This window comes from Micromys minutus, assembly GCF_963924665.1.
Source record: "Micromys minutus genome assembly, chromosome: 4".
NCBI classification, from domain to species: Eukaryota; Metazoa; Chordata; class Mammalia; order Rodentia; family Muridae; genus Micromys; species Micromys minutus.
Window position 1 is genome coordinate 28,174,733 of NC_137973.1, and position 16,942 is coordinate 28,191,674.

A 16,942-nucleotide genomic window follows, 5' to 3' on the forward strand; every position below is an offset into this window, starting at 1 on the left:
TGGCAATCTTCTCAACTAAATATTGTTTTTCATTTCTAGGTTTTTCCATCTCAAAATCACTGTAGATATGCATCTCTAGTGATGATAAGCTTCTCACGAAGGGCTGGGTCTTGACAGCCTCTAACCATTCCTCAAAAATACTAAAATTTGGAAACAATGGGTAAGTGATAAAAGATGGCATTTGCTTGTGAATCAGTCTTCAAAGACCCCAAATCAGATTATAGATAAAGTCGAACATGATTAGGGGGTGGGATAAGAAATAAGGATATTAATAGGATAGAAAACTTGACACAATCAGAAGAATTGGTTTGGAAGGCTAAACCCAGCAGGATTGGGTTATTGAAACTCACCTTTTATTTTTCCCTGAGGAGGTTTTGGAATGAAGTTTTGATGCATGCAATTTAAGTACTTATAAAAACACAGCAAATGGGAGAATGGTCTGAATTCTATCCCATCCCATAAAGAGGATCCTGGAAGGAATGCAACAGGTTTAAACTTCAATGATCAAACATCTCTCTTCACGGCTGTGCCTTCCCTCCCAGCACTCTCAAGCAGAAGAAACCTCTAGCTGTTCGAGTGCTTCATGCTCACTGAGCCATAGTGGGAAGGCAGAATGACTGATCCCAATGCACTACTTTTTATTTCCCCTACCCAATACCTATAACAGATAATTAAGTATACCTGCCTATCTTATATATTTCCCAGTCTATACATTATAGTATAAGGTACCTATAGAAATCTCTAAGAGCAGTTAGTTCCAACACAGTGAGTCTCATCAACATGTACAAAACTATGGGGAATGATTCTAAAAGGATTTGCAGTAGAGGGGATTGATCTAGGTTTACCTAGTCACTAAGGAGCCTCTTCTAGGACAAAACTTGTTCTTTCTTCAAATGGACTTACACATCTAACCACTAGTACTTAAGAACACCAGGAATTTAATATTCTTCAATTTCAACTCCATCTCTCATTCTGGTCCAGGTGTCTAAGAGTAGAATTCCGTAATTTGATAGTAAATAAAAACCTACTATGAACATTATGCAAGAAAGGACAGGGCTCTACCTCATGATGTAAAGATTCTAGAGAGAGGAGAGATATGTCAGTTAGGAACACCAGATAATATTGAAATGTGGGGAAACAAAACAGCAAGGATGGCTTTGAGAATGTGATTAGTTATCACAAGTGTAACTAGCTAGGAAGGTAGTTTTTGGAAAGAGGTGGCTCTCATTGCCGATTTTGGTCTGAAGACAAGATCTCACCCCAAAAACTATCTCTTCTAATTCCTACCTATCCTTGGGACCATCAAATTTTCCTAAGCAATAAACACCTACAGGTATATAGCTTCAAGTGAAGTTTCTCTAAATCTTACCACTTTGTATTTTTCTTTAGCCTGTTCTTTCTGGTTCGATGAATCTTGTCAATATCCCAGAGGTAACATCCCAAATATATTCTAAACAGTCTCTTTTATCTTGCTTTGTTATTCCATCCATAGTTTCCATAATTGATAGATAACTGTTTATAACATGCTGATGTCATTGAAAAAAGTCTGACCTCCATCAGTCAAGGTTCTGTAATTGTGGTCCCCATCCTGTATCTTCGAGCCCTGTCCTCCTGCTTTATTCATTATAGCGCCTTTGCTAAATATATGTGTTTATTATACAGTGAACAGGAACCTTTCCTTTTTGATTTCTGGATGTATAGTCCTGTATCTTCCTCTTTCCTTCTGTCCCTATTCTTTCTCCCTCCCTGCCTCCTCCATTTGTTTTCTCCTCCTTCATTTTCTTCTTCTTTTTCCTTGCTTCTGCTGTGCGTGTGTACTAGATTTCCATTATCTGTTCACCTTTTAATAGGATGGTTCCAGTTCTTTGGCATTGTGAATAGAACATCAATAAATGGATATATAACCATCTCTGTGGTAGCATATGGAGACTTTTGGGTAGGTGACTAGAAATTGTACAGCTAAATGAGATAGTAGTTTCATTTTTAAATGTTTTTGAGAATAGTTTCCATAATACCGGTACTCATTTACAATCCTACTGTCAATGACTAAAGATGTCTTTTTCTCTGAATCCTCACTAATAATTGTTGTTGTTTTTTTTCTTGGTGATAATTATTCTTTGGGATAAGATGACATCACAAAGAAATTTTAATTTATATTTTCCTGATGGTGAGAATGGCTCCCATATGTTTATAAATTTTAATGCTTGGTCCCTTGTGAGTGGAACTTTTGGGAAGGAATAAGAGCTGTAGTCTTTTTAGAGTAAGTATGGCTTTGTAGAAGGTGTGTCATTGGGAGTGGGCTTTGAGGTTTTGAAACCCATGTGAGGTCCAGTCTCTCTCTCTCTCTCTCTCTCTCTCTCTCTCTCTCTCTCTCTCTCTCTCTCTCTCTCTCTCTCTCTCTCTCTCTCTCTTTGTGTGTGTGTCTGTCTGTCTTCTGTCTCTGTCTGTCTGTCTCCTTCTGTCTCTGTCTCTCTGTCTCTGTCTCTGTCTCTCTCTCTCTCTCTCTCTCTCTCTCTCTCTCTCTCTCTGATGTCTAGTATCAGGATGTAAACATCTCAATTAGTTTTCAGCACTCATGGCTGTCTTTCTTTCTGTCATGATGATCATGGTCTGACCCTCTAAAACTGCAAACAAGCTTCTAATTAAATGTGTTCTTTTTATAAAAATTGCCTTTGTTGTGGTGTCTTTTCATAGAAATAAAATAATTATTAAGAAATAAATTGGTATCATGAGTGGTGTTTTGCTGTGACAGGCCAGACCATGCTGTTGATTTGAGGAATATGGAAGACTTTAAGGCTTTGGACTAGGAATAAAGTTGAATTAAGTAGCAGTTAAGGCGTACAAGGAGGAGCATGGAAGAAAGTAATTTTGAGTAAAATTTGGACTAGAGAGACAAAGCTCAAGTGTTTCCAGAGAGAGAGCATATTAAGAAGTGGCCTAGAGACTATTCTTGGGATATTTTTAGAAAGAATGTGGCTGGTGTTTGCTTTTGTCATAAGCATCTGCCTTAGAATAAACTGAAGAGTTTTAGATTGATGACATTGGCCTAGGAGATTTAAAGACAGTCTAGTATTGACAGCACCATATAGTTCTTAGTGATCACTCTTATGCAAATCTACAGTGAAAAGGGCAAGCAGAATAAAGAGAAATGCAGAATGTGCAGCTTGAGAAGAAAAGGAACACCAAAAATTAAAGTGTTGGATCCAAGTCCTATGCTTAAAGATTAATGTTTAGAGAAAGCCCTGATCAAATGGAATAAAGGGAGTGGTATTCTCAGGGCAAGACATTTCTCAACTAAGCTTCCAACTTGTGAAAAGAAATTAAAGGAAAGCATAAACAGCAATGGAAACCATACATACCAGATGGCTTATACAAATGTAACTCAAAGAGGGTACCAGACTCTAGGCCCAGCAGACAGCATACTTTGGCAGCTTTGGTTATGTAATTCTGGGTTAAGGACACTGGGGTAAAGTGATTATAGAATTGTCTTTATGGTAAAAAAGAAAAATTAAAACCAGGTATTTGATAAAGGAGTCCCTCCATGGAAGCCCAGAGAGACCATTTCTTCAATCTATAAAACTGAATCTGGGACTTTATTGGAGACTCCAAGACATTGGAGATACCAGAGCTATTAGATATCTACAAAGGAGACCTGTTTATAAGGTGTGGAACCAGCTCAAAAGAGAGGAGTATGTTATAGTGAACAACACTGGAATGAGTGGAAGATAGAAAGAATGCTCTGACATCAGATGTACAGATACAAAATTGGAGTTTGTCCTGCTGGGTTTCATTCTTCCAATTTGGAATGGCAATTTTTATATTGTGCCTTTGAATATTGAAAGTATGTTATTTGGTTTTTGCTTTTGCTTTTACTGGGATTATAGTTAAGAGATTGCCATGAGTCTCAGAAGAGACTTGGGACTTTGAAATAGTCTTAAGAATGAAAGACTATGAGACTTTTGACTCCATTTTTCATTATGATAGGGTTGCAAGGTCATTGTGACTAAGGAGTATAATGTGAAGGATAAATGAGAATCTCTAAATAAACTCATATATTTGTATGTCTGTTCCCCAGTTGGTACAATTGTTTAACAAGGATTAGAAGATGTATCCTTGTTGGAGTAGGTGTAACCATGGAGGAGAAGGATTGTCATTGAGGGTAAGTTGTAAGATTTCAAAAGCTTAAGCTAGGTACACCCGCGCTGTTTCTGCCTGATGGCCTACAAAACAGGTTCTAAAGCTCTCGGTTTCTGCTACAGGGTCCATGCCTGTTATCATGATTAAAGAATAACCCTCTAAAAAAAACCAATTTAATTTTTTCTTTTATAAGAATTAGCTTTGTCAGGATGTCTCTTTACAGCAATAGAACAAAAATTAAGAGAGCTAGGGTGTTGGACAGTTTTCAAAACATTTAATGGCCTTTTGTGTTGTTTTCTTTTAACAACAGGAAATGGCATTTTTCAACAAGGATATGAAATGGATAATACACAGAAATGCCTGTCAAAAGTAACTTCCTTTAGGAAGATTTGAAGATTTAGCTTAATAGACAACGACATTAAGCTAGCCACCAAAACTATATTTAAAACACAACTGAAAAGAATGCTTGAAGTGAATGAAAATATGTCTTGTCAAAAATGTAGAAATCATTTTAAAATATTTTAAAGATTAAGTCATTTATTTTATGTATGTTAGTACTCTATAGCTGTCTTCAGACACACCAGAAGAGAGCATCAGATCCCATTACACATGATTGGAAAGCACCATGTGGTTGCTGGGAATTGAACTCAGGACCTCTGGAAGAGCAGACAGTGCTCTTAAATATTGACCTATCTCCTCAGCCCCTATTTTTTAAATATTAACCAGATATTCTTAAGTTCACAAATAAAATATATGACATGAAAATTCATCATAAGGGCTCAACATACATTTTAACACTGAGCAAAAATCAATTGCAACAAGGTCTTGGCAAAACTTGAGATGTAAGTTCACTAGTATGTTATCGAGAGTAAAAGGAACAAGTTAAGTAACAGAGAAAAAGCAACAAAAGATTTAAAACTTCCCCAAACCATAATATAAACTTTAATTCATTCATAACTAGACAAAACACAGAACTCAATGGATGGGAGTGGAATTTGAGCTATCATATGGTTGCTGGGAATTGAGCTCAGGAACTCTGGAAGAGCAGTTAACTGCTCTTAACTGCTGAGCCATCTCTCCAGCCCCCTTTATTTTTTTTTATTAAGAAACTCAAGTTACAATAAACACAGAAATATTCGTATTCACATGCATCTCAGTAAAATATAGAAAAATGAGTAAAGGGGCATTTGAATATAGAAAATGACAGAGCAATATTTTAAAGGGCTTTATGGTATTTATAGTTGCTTTTTTCATTGAAAAGTGTGGTGCCTAGAGACATTGTGGTGGTTTGAATAAGAATAATCCAATAGGTAAGTATATTTAAATGATTAGGGAGTGATACTAATTGAAAGGATTAGAAGGTGTGGCCTTGTGAGAGGAAGTATGTCAATAGGTGTGGGCTTTGGGGTCTCAGAAGCCCAAACTTGGCTCAGGTGCATCTCTTTCTGCTGCCTATGGATCCAGATGTAGCTCCTTCTCCAGTACCATGTCTGCCTATGTGCTGCCGTGCTCCTTGCCATTACAATAAGGGACTAAATCTCTGAAACTATAAGGATATCCCAAATAAATCCTTTCTTTCTTAAAGTTACAATGTTCATGTTATTTCTTCACAGCCATAGAACACTGACTAAGATAAGCATTATACTTTAAAATGGTTGAAAAAAAGGGGGGGATTAAAATGGTTGAAAACCAAATAAATAATGACAACCAAAAATTAAACACAAAACAAAACCTAAAATACCACAATGAAACAAGCAAAACCCAAACATTTTCTTCCAAATATTATTACACATAACAATTAATAGAAAAATAGTGAAATTGAATAAATAAAACTATAGACATATGGTTAATGAACTGTTAAGATAGATGACAAAAAATGCCCATCTACTGTTCTGTCAGAAGAAAAAATATTGGTTCCTAGAACCCATTTTAGTAGATGACAACTACCTGCAACTCTAGCTCTGAGGAATTTGATGCCACTAGCTTTCGAAAGCAGATGTACATACTTGCACATACAGATACACATATAATTAAAATGAAGCTAGATCTAAAAGGAATTGTGGCTTTACCAAGGAAGAGTAGTCTATTAAAAATTACTATAGGACAAGTTATACAAGAATAAAATTGGCATTCTTCTCACAATGCTTGCAAAAACTTAACTCAAAATGTATAAAGTATCTCAAAAGCTAAAACAATAAAACTCTATGAAGAAAATCTTCATGGCCTTGTTGGACTATGCGATCTTTGTTCTCCTGGAACTTTATTCTTAAATAGACATATACCACTGATATTTATGGCATTTCAAGGCTAAGAGAGTGAAAAAACTCTCTTCCTATAAGGTCTTGTCTCAATGATAATATTACTTTCCTTGGAGGGAATATACGTAATTTTTGTTTCATTTCGTTTGCATGGCTTAAGAATTAGAACTGGATGAACAATCAACTTTATACTTGTTACTATGCTAGTTGGATAATCTTTACAAAGATTCACCTTGTAAATGAATGCTTAAGGTCCCCTTATTACTGAAATCAAGTAAATATGCTCTAGTAGCTGTATGTTTGACAGAGGGATAGTGCTAGGATAATTCAAAGAACTAAACTTCAAGGGGCCTAGTTTGTTTTCTATTCGTATTATAAAAGACTTATGAAAACGAACTTAGACTGGAAAATGTTTATTTCGATTTGCATGTTACAGTCCATCCTTGGGGGAATTCAAAGCAGGAACTGAAGTCGGAGCTTGGATGCAGGGACTGTAGCAGTTATTAGAAAACGCTGCTTACTGGTTTGCTCTCCAGGTTCATGTTCATCTATCTCTGTTATACCTACAGGACAAGTGGTTGAGGTATCCCTTTGCCAGATGACTCTGACCTGTGTGAAGTTGCCAAAACTGTAACCAGCACACCAAAACAAACCAGCAAACAAGTTACTTAAAATTTGGGTGTAGAATTAAATAGCTGTCAAAATAAGGAGTATAGATGCTGTGAGAAATATTTTTCTTAAGTTCACTATCTATAGCCATCTAGGAATTACAAAATAAAAATTCTTGGAGATTTTATCTTACCCAAGTCAGAACGAATAAGATTTTTTAAAAAAAATGATAACAAATTCAGGCATGCATGTGGATAAAGTAAAAGATTTACCCACTGTTGTTAAAAATACAAACTGGAGCTGCCACTGTGAGAATCAATGTAGAGGCTACTAGAAAGCTTGAAATTGATCTAGCAAACAACTCAACAGTACCACTTCCTTGAGCATAAGAATATAGAGTTTCCATCTGACTACAGAGAGACCTGCTCATCCATATCCATTACTGTTCTATGAACAATAGCCAGGATGTAGAAACAGCCTGAATGTCATAAACTAGTTAATAGACAATGGTGTCTAGGGACCAGAGGAAGCCCTGACTGAATAAAATCCTGAGGGAATTTCCATTTTGGCATGGGCATGGTTTGTTGAGGACTTTAAGACCAATTGGCCCATGGCAAATTTGCAAAGCCATAACCGCCTATGGACCAGGCTCCTGAGGAATGGTGAAATCCAAGTATGAGTGTTCAAGAAGAAATGATCAGTGTGTGTACAGGGGCTAGCAACTGCAATATCCTTCTATCAGACGTTTATAGCCTGAGACTCCTCTGCTACAGAATCTTCTTATGGAGACTAGATAGCCCCTCTTCTTGTTTTATAACTAATAAACACACAAAGGTTGTGAGTCTTCTCTCCCTTTTCTACTCCCCCTTCCCCTCCCCCCTTTCTCCCAGTGTGTGTGTACATGTGTGTGTTCCCAAATATAACCTGATCAGCCCATATAATGTTGCCTGCATATATGTTTTCTGGGCTGACCATTTGTCAATGGGCAAACAATTGTTGTGCTCTTCCCTGGGGAAGACTATTTCTTCTTCTCCCAGCTTTACTCACTTGGCTATAGTTCTTTGTCTGTGTAAAGTCCTCATAAGTTTTTCTCTGTCCAGTTTGGCATATTGTTCAGCTCATGTTTGGGCAATCATGTTTGTGAAAATTTATGGGTGTAGCTTCTGATATTACTAGGAGACCCAATCTTACATCAAGTCCTTTAATCCTTAAGCACTTACAATATTTCTACCACCCTCTTACACAATGTTTCCTGGGCCTTGGGTGTTTTGTAGAAATATCTATTGGTGTTGGGCACAACTTTGATTGGTGATTTTCTATAGTGGTCTTTGTTGCAAAGAGAAGTTTCCTTGTTGAGTGGTAAAGACTATATTTACCTATGGGTATAAAACAAATGTCTGTAGATTGTTCTTAGGGATTATGGTATTTTAGTAATTAGTAATTGTAGATTCTCCTACAATAATTATGAGTTCACTAGCACTGAGTAGTTAGCTAGGTTTCCAGGATGAGACATATTCTCCACCTTAAATGCAATTAGAAAACTGTTGGTTGCCACTAAAGAATGCAGACCATTACTGCCCTTTTAGGATTAGTGTCCAATGTGGTTTTTAGGTGTCATAACTAAGTGGGATTTTTGGTTGCCTCTCTTCCTTGAAAGCTTGCGAGATGCTTTTTGGGACCATGTAAGCTATTCCTTAGGAAGAAAGTGTTTCTCCCTAATTCTATATCAGGAGTATTTGAACCCTATACATTGAGTTTTCAGCAGTAGGCACTTCCATTACATCTCTGGAAATAACCAAGGTCAATAACTACAGACTATATGTTTTGGGAGTCCCTTAAACATTCCTGGAGAACTGAAAATAGTATTTCTTCTGTCTGGTATTGAAGTTTGGGTTGGGTGGTCTTTGGGTCTTGAAGGAAGTATTATTAGCCCAGATTAGTAAAGTTCAGTAAAACTATATATGTATATTTATAGATTATTTTTGCATCAATAATTAACAGCACAATTCCTTGTGGCTTTTTCAGGCATTCTTACTGTTATTTTGTCAATCTCCCTTCTTTCTTTACCTTCCCCTCCCTTTCCCTAAAAGTCTACTTTTTCCACTTTTTTTCTATCAGATCATTGTATTCTGGTATTCCCCTCTCTTTCCTCTCTATTTCTTCCAAACCCATTGTCTCAGTAACGGTTCTATTTCATCTTTCTTGTTTCTTTAGTTACTACAGACTATGTACTCACATCTGAAGATTTGAAGCTAAGTTGCTCCAATATGAGAAAACATGTTTGTCAATAAACTTCTTATATGATCTTCCATAGACATTTCCCCATACTGATGTCAGCTCTCTCTCTCTCAAACTTCAGGACTATCCTTCCTAACTCTGAAGGAAGGATTTCAACCAGTTCTTAAGTACTGTAACATACACATCTATATAAGCATAAATGCATACACACACACACACACACACACACACACACACACACACCACACCACACACATACACATACATACACAAAGGGTATAAAGTACATGATTTGAGAGTTAAGGTCAAATAAAAGTAGTGATGAAGATTATAATTGACATGACTAGCCATCAAATGAAATTACAATTATTTGGTAAAGTGAAGCAAGTTTTCATATTGCAGAAAGACACAAATATATATTCCTATACTTCAGAAACCACAACCTCATAGCAAAGAGTAATTCTTCTAACATTCATATTAACTCTTTACTTCTATCTGCCTCTCCATCTTTTCCTTGGAGCTTGACTTTATCTATATCTCCCCATCCTAATCCCAAAGTGCTGGTCCATTAGTTCAAGGCCTCTAGGCCTGAAGAAAGAAATCAGAAGCCATGAAGGTTTGTTTTAACGTGTGTCCCACAAACTTGCCATTAGTAGTGAGTATGTACATGTAGTTGATGTGACACCTAGTACAAGTTTATCCATTAGGTTAGATGAGATGTAGATGATAAGTTCTCAGCATATTTAGATTTTAAATATTTAATTTGCTTGCTTTGTTTACATAATGTTAATGATTTCAATTCAGAATGTAATTTGATCATATTAAATATTGGTTTTCTGGGTATGTGTTATCAAAAACTGGGCATTGACATGAATTAGATCTAGAATGGAAATCATAGGCCAAATAAAAACTGATACATGTGTGCCGCATTGTAAAGTTTTAGGGAAAACTAGTTATTTCTTTTGCAAGTGGTTCTGACTGTGTCTATTTATATAGCTTAAATCACTGAAATCCCAATATAAAAGAAAAAATATTTTAAGATTCAACATGAATGAAAGATAATTTTGGATGAAGCCTTGATATATTATCCAGAATACACATTATACAACATTCATAAAGTATAATTTAAAACTGTTTGTAACCGTGTATTTCTCAGAATATTTTCTGAGACCTGTCATCAGATTACTTTGGTCACTGTGTCAGCATCTTAGAGTGGTACTGCATTCTTCAACATATTCTATACACTGTAACCTATTGCTTCTAGACTACAAAGCAGTGTAACACATTACTGTTCTGAATACTGTTGTTCAGCCAATTGTAACGTATTGAGTATTTATATGCTTGAATATAAGTATAAGTCAAGAATGAGTGGTACAAGCAGAACTGGAAGGAACTCTGGGTGAGGTAGTGAATGATGAGTGAGTGTGGAAACGGGGGCAGGCAGAACGACATTTAATAACCACCTTCCTTTAGGTCATTCTAAAGCAAAGCAAAACTTTTTATCAATCATAAATTAACCTTAGCTTGTTATATCTTCATTATTTTATAAGCATTTAAATCCTTTGTGTCTTTTTGTTCCATACTAAGAGTTAGCTGAAAACGAAGCAATTATACCTATACTATTTTCTTTCTTCATACACCTATTCTAGAAACATTTTTCTGTGTAATTTAAAAATTACATTACTTTTGTAATTCTTTTGTTAAAAATTAGAACACAAGACAGGAGTGGTAGGACATGCTATAACCCCAGTACTTGGTAGGAGAATTGTGACTTTGGACCAAACCTACATTACATAGTAAATTCTGATCTAGCAAAGGGTGTGCAATATAACTGTCTCAGACAAACAAGCATACAAGCAAGCGGGGAAAAGCTACACAAACCCAAGGCACAAACATACAGAACCAAAATTATCAACACCATTGTGGCAGCTTCCACACCCTGCCTCACTGAGGGTCTCCGGAGACACCAGCATATGTGGAGCTAACCCCTATGGTTAGAATGCTCTCTTCTGCATCCCCTCTCTCCCCCGAGAACCTGCTAACATTCATCTTGAGGAGCAGTATATTTTCAGAATTATTTGTTTCTTTCTTTACCATAGATTCCTTTGTAAGCATAAAATATATTATGAACAGTTTTACCTTCTTATGAAAATTTTCACATGTTTTAAGGAGCTTCCTTAGACCAAGAAAGCTTTCAATGTGGATTTTTCTACGGAGTTACTTGTTTTCTGCGTCTACAGTCTTTTCTATTTGTCTCCCTCGCCTACACTCTCCCTGGCTCAGTTGCAGCAACTCCTCTTCGGCCCAGTTCTCAACACTCCTCCATGCTATCGCCATGCACACACAAGCCCAGGGTTGTTTTCTGTTTTAGTCATTGCTTTGTTGATATTTTGCAATCTTCTTACTCTTGACAGAGCCTTTGAAGTTATGGATGAACTTCTTCTTCCAGATGCCACTCTCAAATTCCTTGGTGACCTCACCTCAACCCTAACAGGTTCCTATATGCAGATATGATGGTGCAACACTTCCATAACTACACCACTGTCTTCTCAGTCCATTGCAGAACCAGGGTAGGCCAGTGTTCTCATGCGCTACTCCCTAGTATAGCTCCTTCTTCCCAGTAGTTTAAGATATTGTGTTTGAAGGGAGAAATACCACCTTCTTGTGATGATGAAGATTGCTCACAGAAGAAGCAATGTGTGAGGGCATACCAACAATAAGCAAAAAAATTTAAAGTTATTCTTTTCTGATGACACTTTACATTACCCCAGCATAGTTATTCAGTAACATCTCAGAAGAGGAACTAGGGCATTCCTGATGTCTTCTTTCTGACATGGACTAAGTACATGTTTAGTGACAGGTTTGAGGGAGCTGGAGCTCTCAATATGGTAGATCATGAAAGATTTCTTGTAATCTACAGCACCACAGTAAAGCTAGATTGTGGTCCTTTCTTTACAGGCCTGGAAACTTTCTATTGATGTGGCCTGTTCATAAGTAAAAGTTCGTTGAGGCATGTATTTTGTGAAGTAGATAGGAGTCATCCATGCTGAAGAGTTATGCTGACATGAAGCAAAATTTCTCATCAACATCTACACACTTCTTTCATCATTTTGATAAAAATTTCATTTTAATTTATTTTACCAAATTAAAGAGTTGATCACTTAAACAGATTCTGAAAAATCAGTATAACTATTGGTTTTGGACATGTCTGACCAGCAAATAATACCATTCTTGATTGTTCATACTAGTCTTTTTGACTGATTTTGTTACCAGGACTACTACCTAATGTAACCTATTACGGCTTTTGCGCAAGAATATGTTCCCAGCACCAATATATTGGCTTACAACCTTCTCTAACTACAGTTACAGCAGATCCAGTGCCCTTTTCTAATTTTGACAGGTACCAGTCATGTATATGGTATACATGTACATATGCAGGAAACACATTCACAACCTAAAATAAAGTTTCAAATATTTGTCAGTAAAAGATTTGCAAATAGAATTTACAAATGCATAAAAATGATTATCTACTCTGATCAAGTAGGATTCATCATAGAAATGCAAATGTGGTTCAAACTTCATAAATCAATAAAAGTAATCTAAGACCTCAAAGACAAAAACCACATGATCATCTCATTAGATACAGAAAATGGTTTTTAATAAAGTCTGATATTTTTTCATGGGAAAATTCTTGAGGAAACTAGGGATAAGGCCAACAATTGACAAGCAGAATTTTATAAAACTAAAATGATTCTACATAGCTAAAGAAACAATTAAGTGAATCAGAAACCCAAAGAATGAGAGAAAATTATTTCATCTATACATCTGACAGAGGATTAATAAAAAAGGGATCTCAAAAAATAGTCAAAAGGAAAAAAATTAACAACTACAACAAGTTAATGATCTATTTTTTTAAAAAAAATAAATGGGCCTGGTGTCTGAACAGAGAACACTCAAAGGACAAAATGTATTTAATTAATTAACTAATTTAATTAGTTAATTAAAGGCCAAGAGATATCTTTAAAAATATTCACTTTAACAATTAGCTGAAACTATCCTGAATATCTGCTGTCTCTCTGAAAGCCTCCAAAGTAGGAAAACAACCAATAATCCTACATAGCTATGATGCCGAAGAAGCACAAAAACAATTACCATGGCACAGTAACCCTACGAGTGCCATAGTAGCATGTATACCTTGAGTGGTAACAAACAGGTCTCGATTTGTGCTTAAGATCTGCCCCACTAGAGAGAAACAATGTCTGATACTGGAACCTACACAATTACCCAGGGATAGTGATGTCATGTATCTGAGAGAAGAACCTAAAACTACTATTTTACTCAACTAGTATAATCCCCAAATACTGTCTAAATGTGTGTTTTTATACCCACATCTAAGACTAGTAAGTAGTCTTCACCCTTCATCGAGGGAATTTCTTTTTGCAATAGACAGATCTCTAAAGAAAACCATAACCAATCAAAATTCAGAGCTGTGGAGCCTATTCCAATGAATACGTGTATAATACAGCTTCTGTACCCTAAAGAGCAGGAATCATTGCTGAAGAGAAGGAAGAACAATTGTAAGTGCTGGAGGAATAAGGAGTTTGTTGTGACAGTGTGTTTACTAGAAATCTGACAGGCTACATCTAAAATGGCTCATCAACAGGACATGAGCAGAACAGAGCACAACACAATAATAGACATAGTAATGTGGATGGGCAAAAGCCTTAGTCCTGTTCAAAGGATTGCAGGCAATTTAAGGAGTGTGGAGAGAGTAGAATCATCTTTCTTAGGAAAAGTATGAAAATGGTTAGTCAACATCAAGGTAAGCTGAGAGAGGGAGAGATGGGGAAGAGGGGAGAGAGGAGGGAGAGGTAGAGAAACACACAGAGAGAGAGGGGGGGGGAGAAATACAGAGAGACAGAGAGAGAGAGAGAGAGAGAGTTGTAATCTTGTATATAGCACACAATTAAATTGCCCATAAGTCATATATTAAAAAATGAATCATTCTTAGCACATTTTAAGCTAACCCTTAGAGCATGAAACAGGTTTTGACACTGACAAGTAATTATAACACTTGTACAGTCATACTGATTTTTGGAAAATCTAGAAAGCTTTCAAAGACAAAGCCCTTGTCTTAAGGGGATGATATATAATTTATTTTGGAGTCAAATATTAATGCTCTGGGAACACAAATTCAAGCTTCCTCACACCTCAAATCCCATGTTGCTGAGGAAGTAGCTAATGAAGTCTGGAAACTGCCAATGACCCATTTTTCTTGCCTCAGGCCATGTGGACAGCTTCTGAGGTCTGGACTTGCCCAGGCATGCTCAGTTCTGGGAAGATTTAGAGATAGATCCTTAACTGCCTTTTTGAAGCCTGTCATGGAATTAGGTTAGCCTTCTCAAATACATTCCAAGGTGCTGTTCAGAGGATATTTGGTCAGGCACAAATATGGGAATAGAATGTTTATTAAGGAAATTAAAGATGGCCCAGTGTAAATTATAATCAAGCCCTGGACTGGTAAGATTCCATCCTCTCCATAGTCACTGCCCTGATGAGTTAATTGGCTCTACAGAAGGTTCAGTATGCAATGTAATTCTCAGGGGCTATCATTTTTTATTAATAGTGTGCATGGGTGTTAAATGACCAATGCCTTAGAATTTTCAATAAAAAAAATCTCTAGTGAGTATTTTCTCTATGAAGAAAGGATGGAGAAGCAGATTGTGGAAAAACACTTAGCAATATAGCTTGAATTGATTGAGATTCAGAATCTTAGCACTGTCCAGAGATTGAGGCTTTGGCCATTAATCCCCAAGCTGTTACCAATGTCTTGTCAGTCTGTAGAGACATTATGAGCTCAGGGTTCATGGCTCATTGAAGCTCAGTGTTCAAACATGGGCCATAAATGAAGATATGTGAGATTTCTGAGAGCTTCTGAGAAAACTCCGAGCAAACAGTACAAGAGTCTCATAACCTGTGTTGCTCCTTAACATGTATTTGTTTTTGAAATGTGTTTTTGCCCCTCCCACCTGTAGTAAATAGGATTATGTTTTGCTTCATGTTACCCATCATCTACCATTATTATTTACATGATGTTCCCAAGCACAGAGTGTCCTCTTGTCTGTACGTGGCTTGAAGTAATATGACCTTGCCCTTGTGACTGAGTACAACTTGAACTCAAGTGAACTTTGCTTACATGACCTTGTGCAACTATCAGAATGCCCTCAGCATATAAATTTTCTGATGCTCTGAATAAAGTTGGCTAATACATGAGAATTGAATCCACCTTATTTTAAGCTATACTCTCCCAAGTTCAGACTGTCAAATAGAGTACTAATATCACTAGGGAGGCTATATTTTAAATCCTATTTTTTCTACTTACTCCAGCCTATGCTTTCTGCTCCCTGGATCATTACCATTGTGATATCATGTTCCTATTTTTTCATTCTGGACTCATCAATATGTATTTTCAGCTCTAATGGAGTGAAACTATGAAATTGCCAGCCAAAATAAGCATTTCCTGATAAGTTTCACACCTGGGACAAAAGGCTGAGGTGCCTGCTAAGTATATCAAGGCAGACCTGGTGGCCAGGATTTCTTAGCGCTCCTGAGTCCCTGCCTGGCATACCCTGCCACTTACAGTAAATTCTCCATCCTAGGGACTGTGTTGCCCTTCCACCAGAAGTTCTTTCCTATATAGTCCAGAAATTTTGGTTGTCTCTTCTTTTTGTACCTTTGGCCTCCTGAATGCTGTGCCTGGTTTCCCTTTCTCTTCTTTCCTTTTCCTTCTCCTTCTCCAAACTCTCTCAAATTTGTTTGTCTCTGGATAAGTCTCCCTTGTCTACAATATAACCTGCAACCACATCTACAAGCAGACACATACTTTCCTTTTTATTTCTTTTTGTTTTTATTTATTTCCTTCTTGCAGTTGTATGTCATAGAAGTAATACATTGAATATCATAGAAGAGTTATAGGGAACATTAAAGTCTGGAGTAGCACAAAACCTGAGGAATAGATAAGCTACGCTGCATAGTAGACAGGGAAAGAACTCTTTAGTGGAAACATAAAGTGTGTGGTCCAACTTCATTTGCAAGTCATGTACAGTGTTGTCATCATGGTAGGAAGACATCTGTCAACACTGAAGGGGAAGGAAATGCTTTAGGAGATCAGGTTCTGTGAGGACAAATGTCAGAAACTAGTATCTGAACAGGCATGTCAAAGGACAGTTGGACTGTCAAGTCCATGGATATAGCTGTTTCCTTCATGGGTAGTTAAATCCTGTGGCCGGAATGAGATATGGAAGAACAAAATAGCCTACACATTATAACTTACTATGTCACCTGAGAGATTAATTAGGACCCCAGTATACAATTCTAGCATTAAAGCCGGAGCCTTGGAAAAGGGTATAGCATAGATGTCCCATTTGTGGCTGTGCATGCCACTGGCAGCCTCTGCACTCTGACCAGTTGTGAGCTTCTGCACTAATCAAAGGAATATTATTTATAAATAATATTTTAATCAAACATTCGCAACACAACTTGAGCTTTTTGTTTATTTCCACCAGCACCTTTCATAGAAGTAATGCTGTGGGTATTATAGTGGTGTTATAAGAAATACTAGATAAAGCCTGGGGTATATGATTCTGCATATATTAATAGATTATTAAATATTTCTAGTAATATTATCACAACTTTACAGT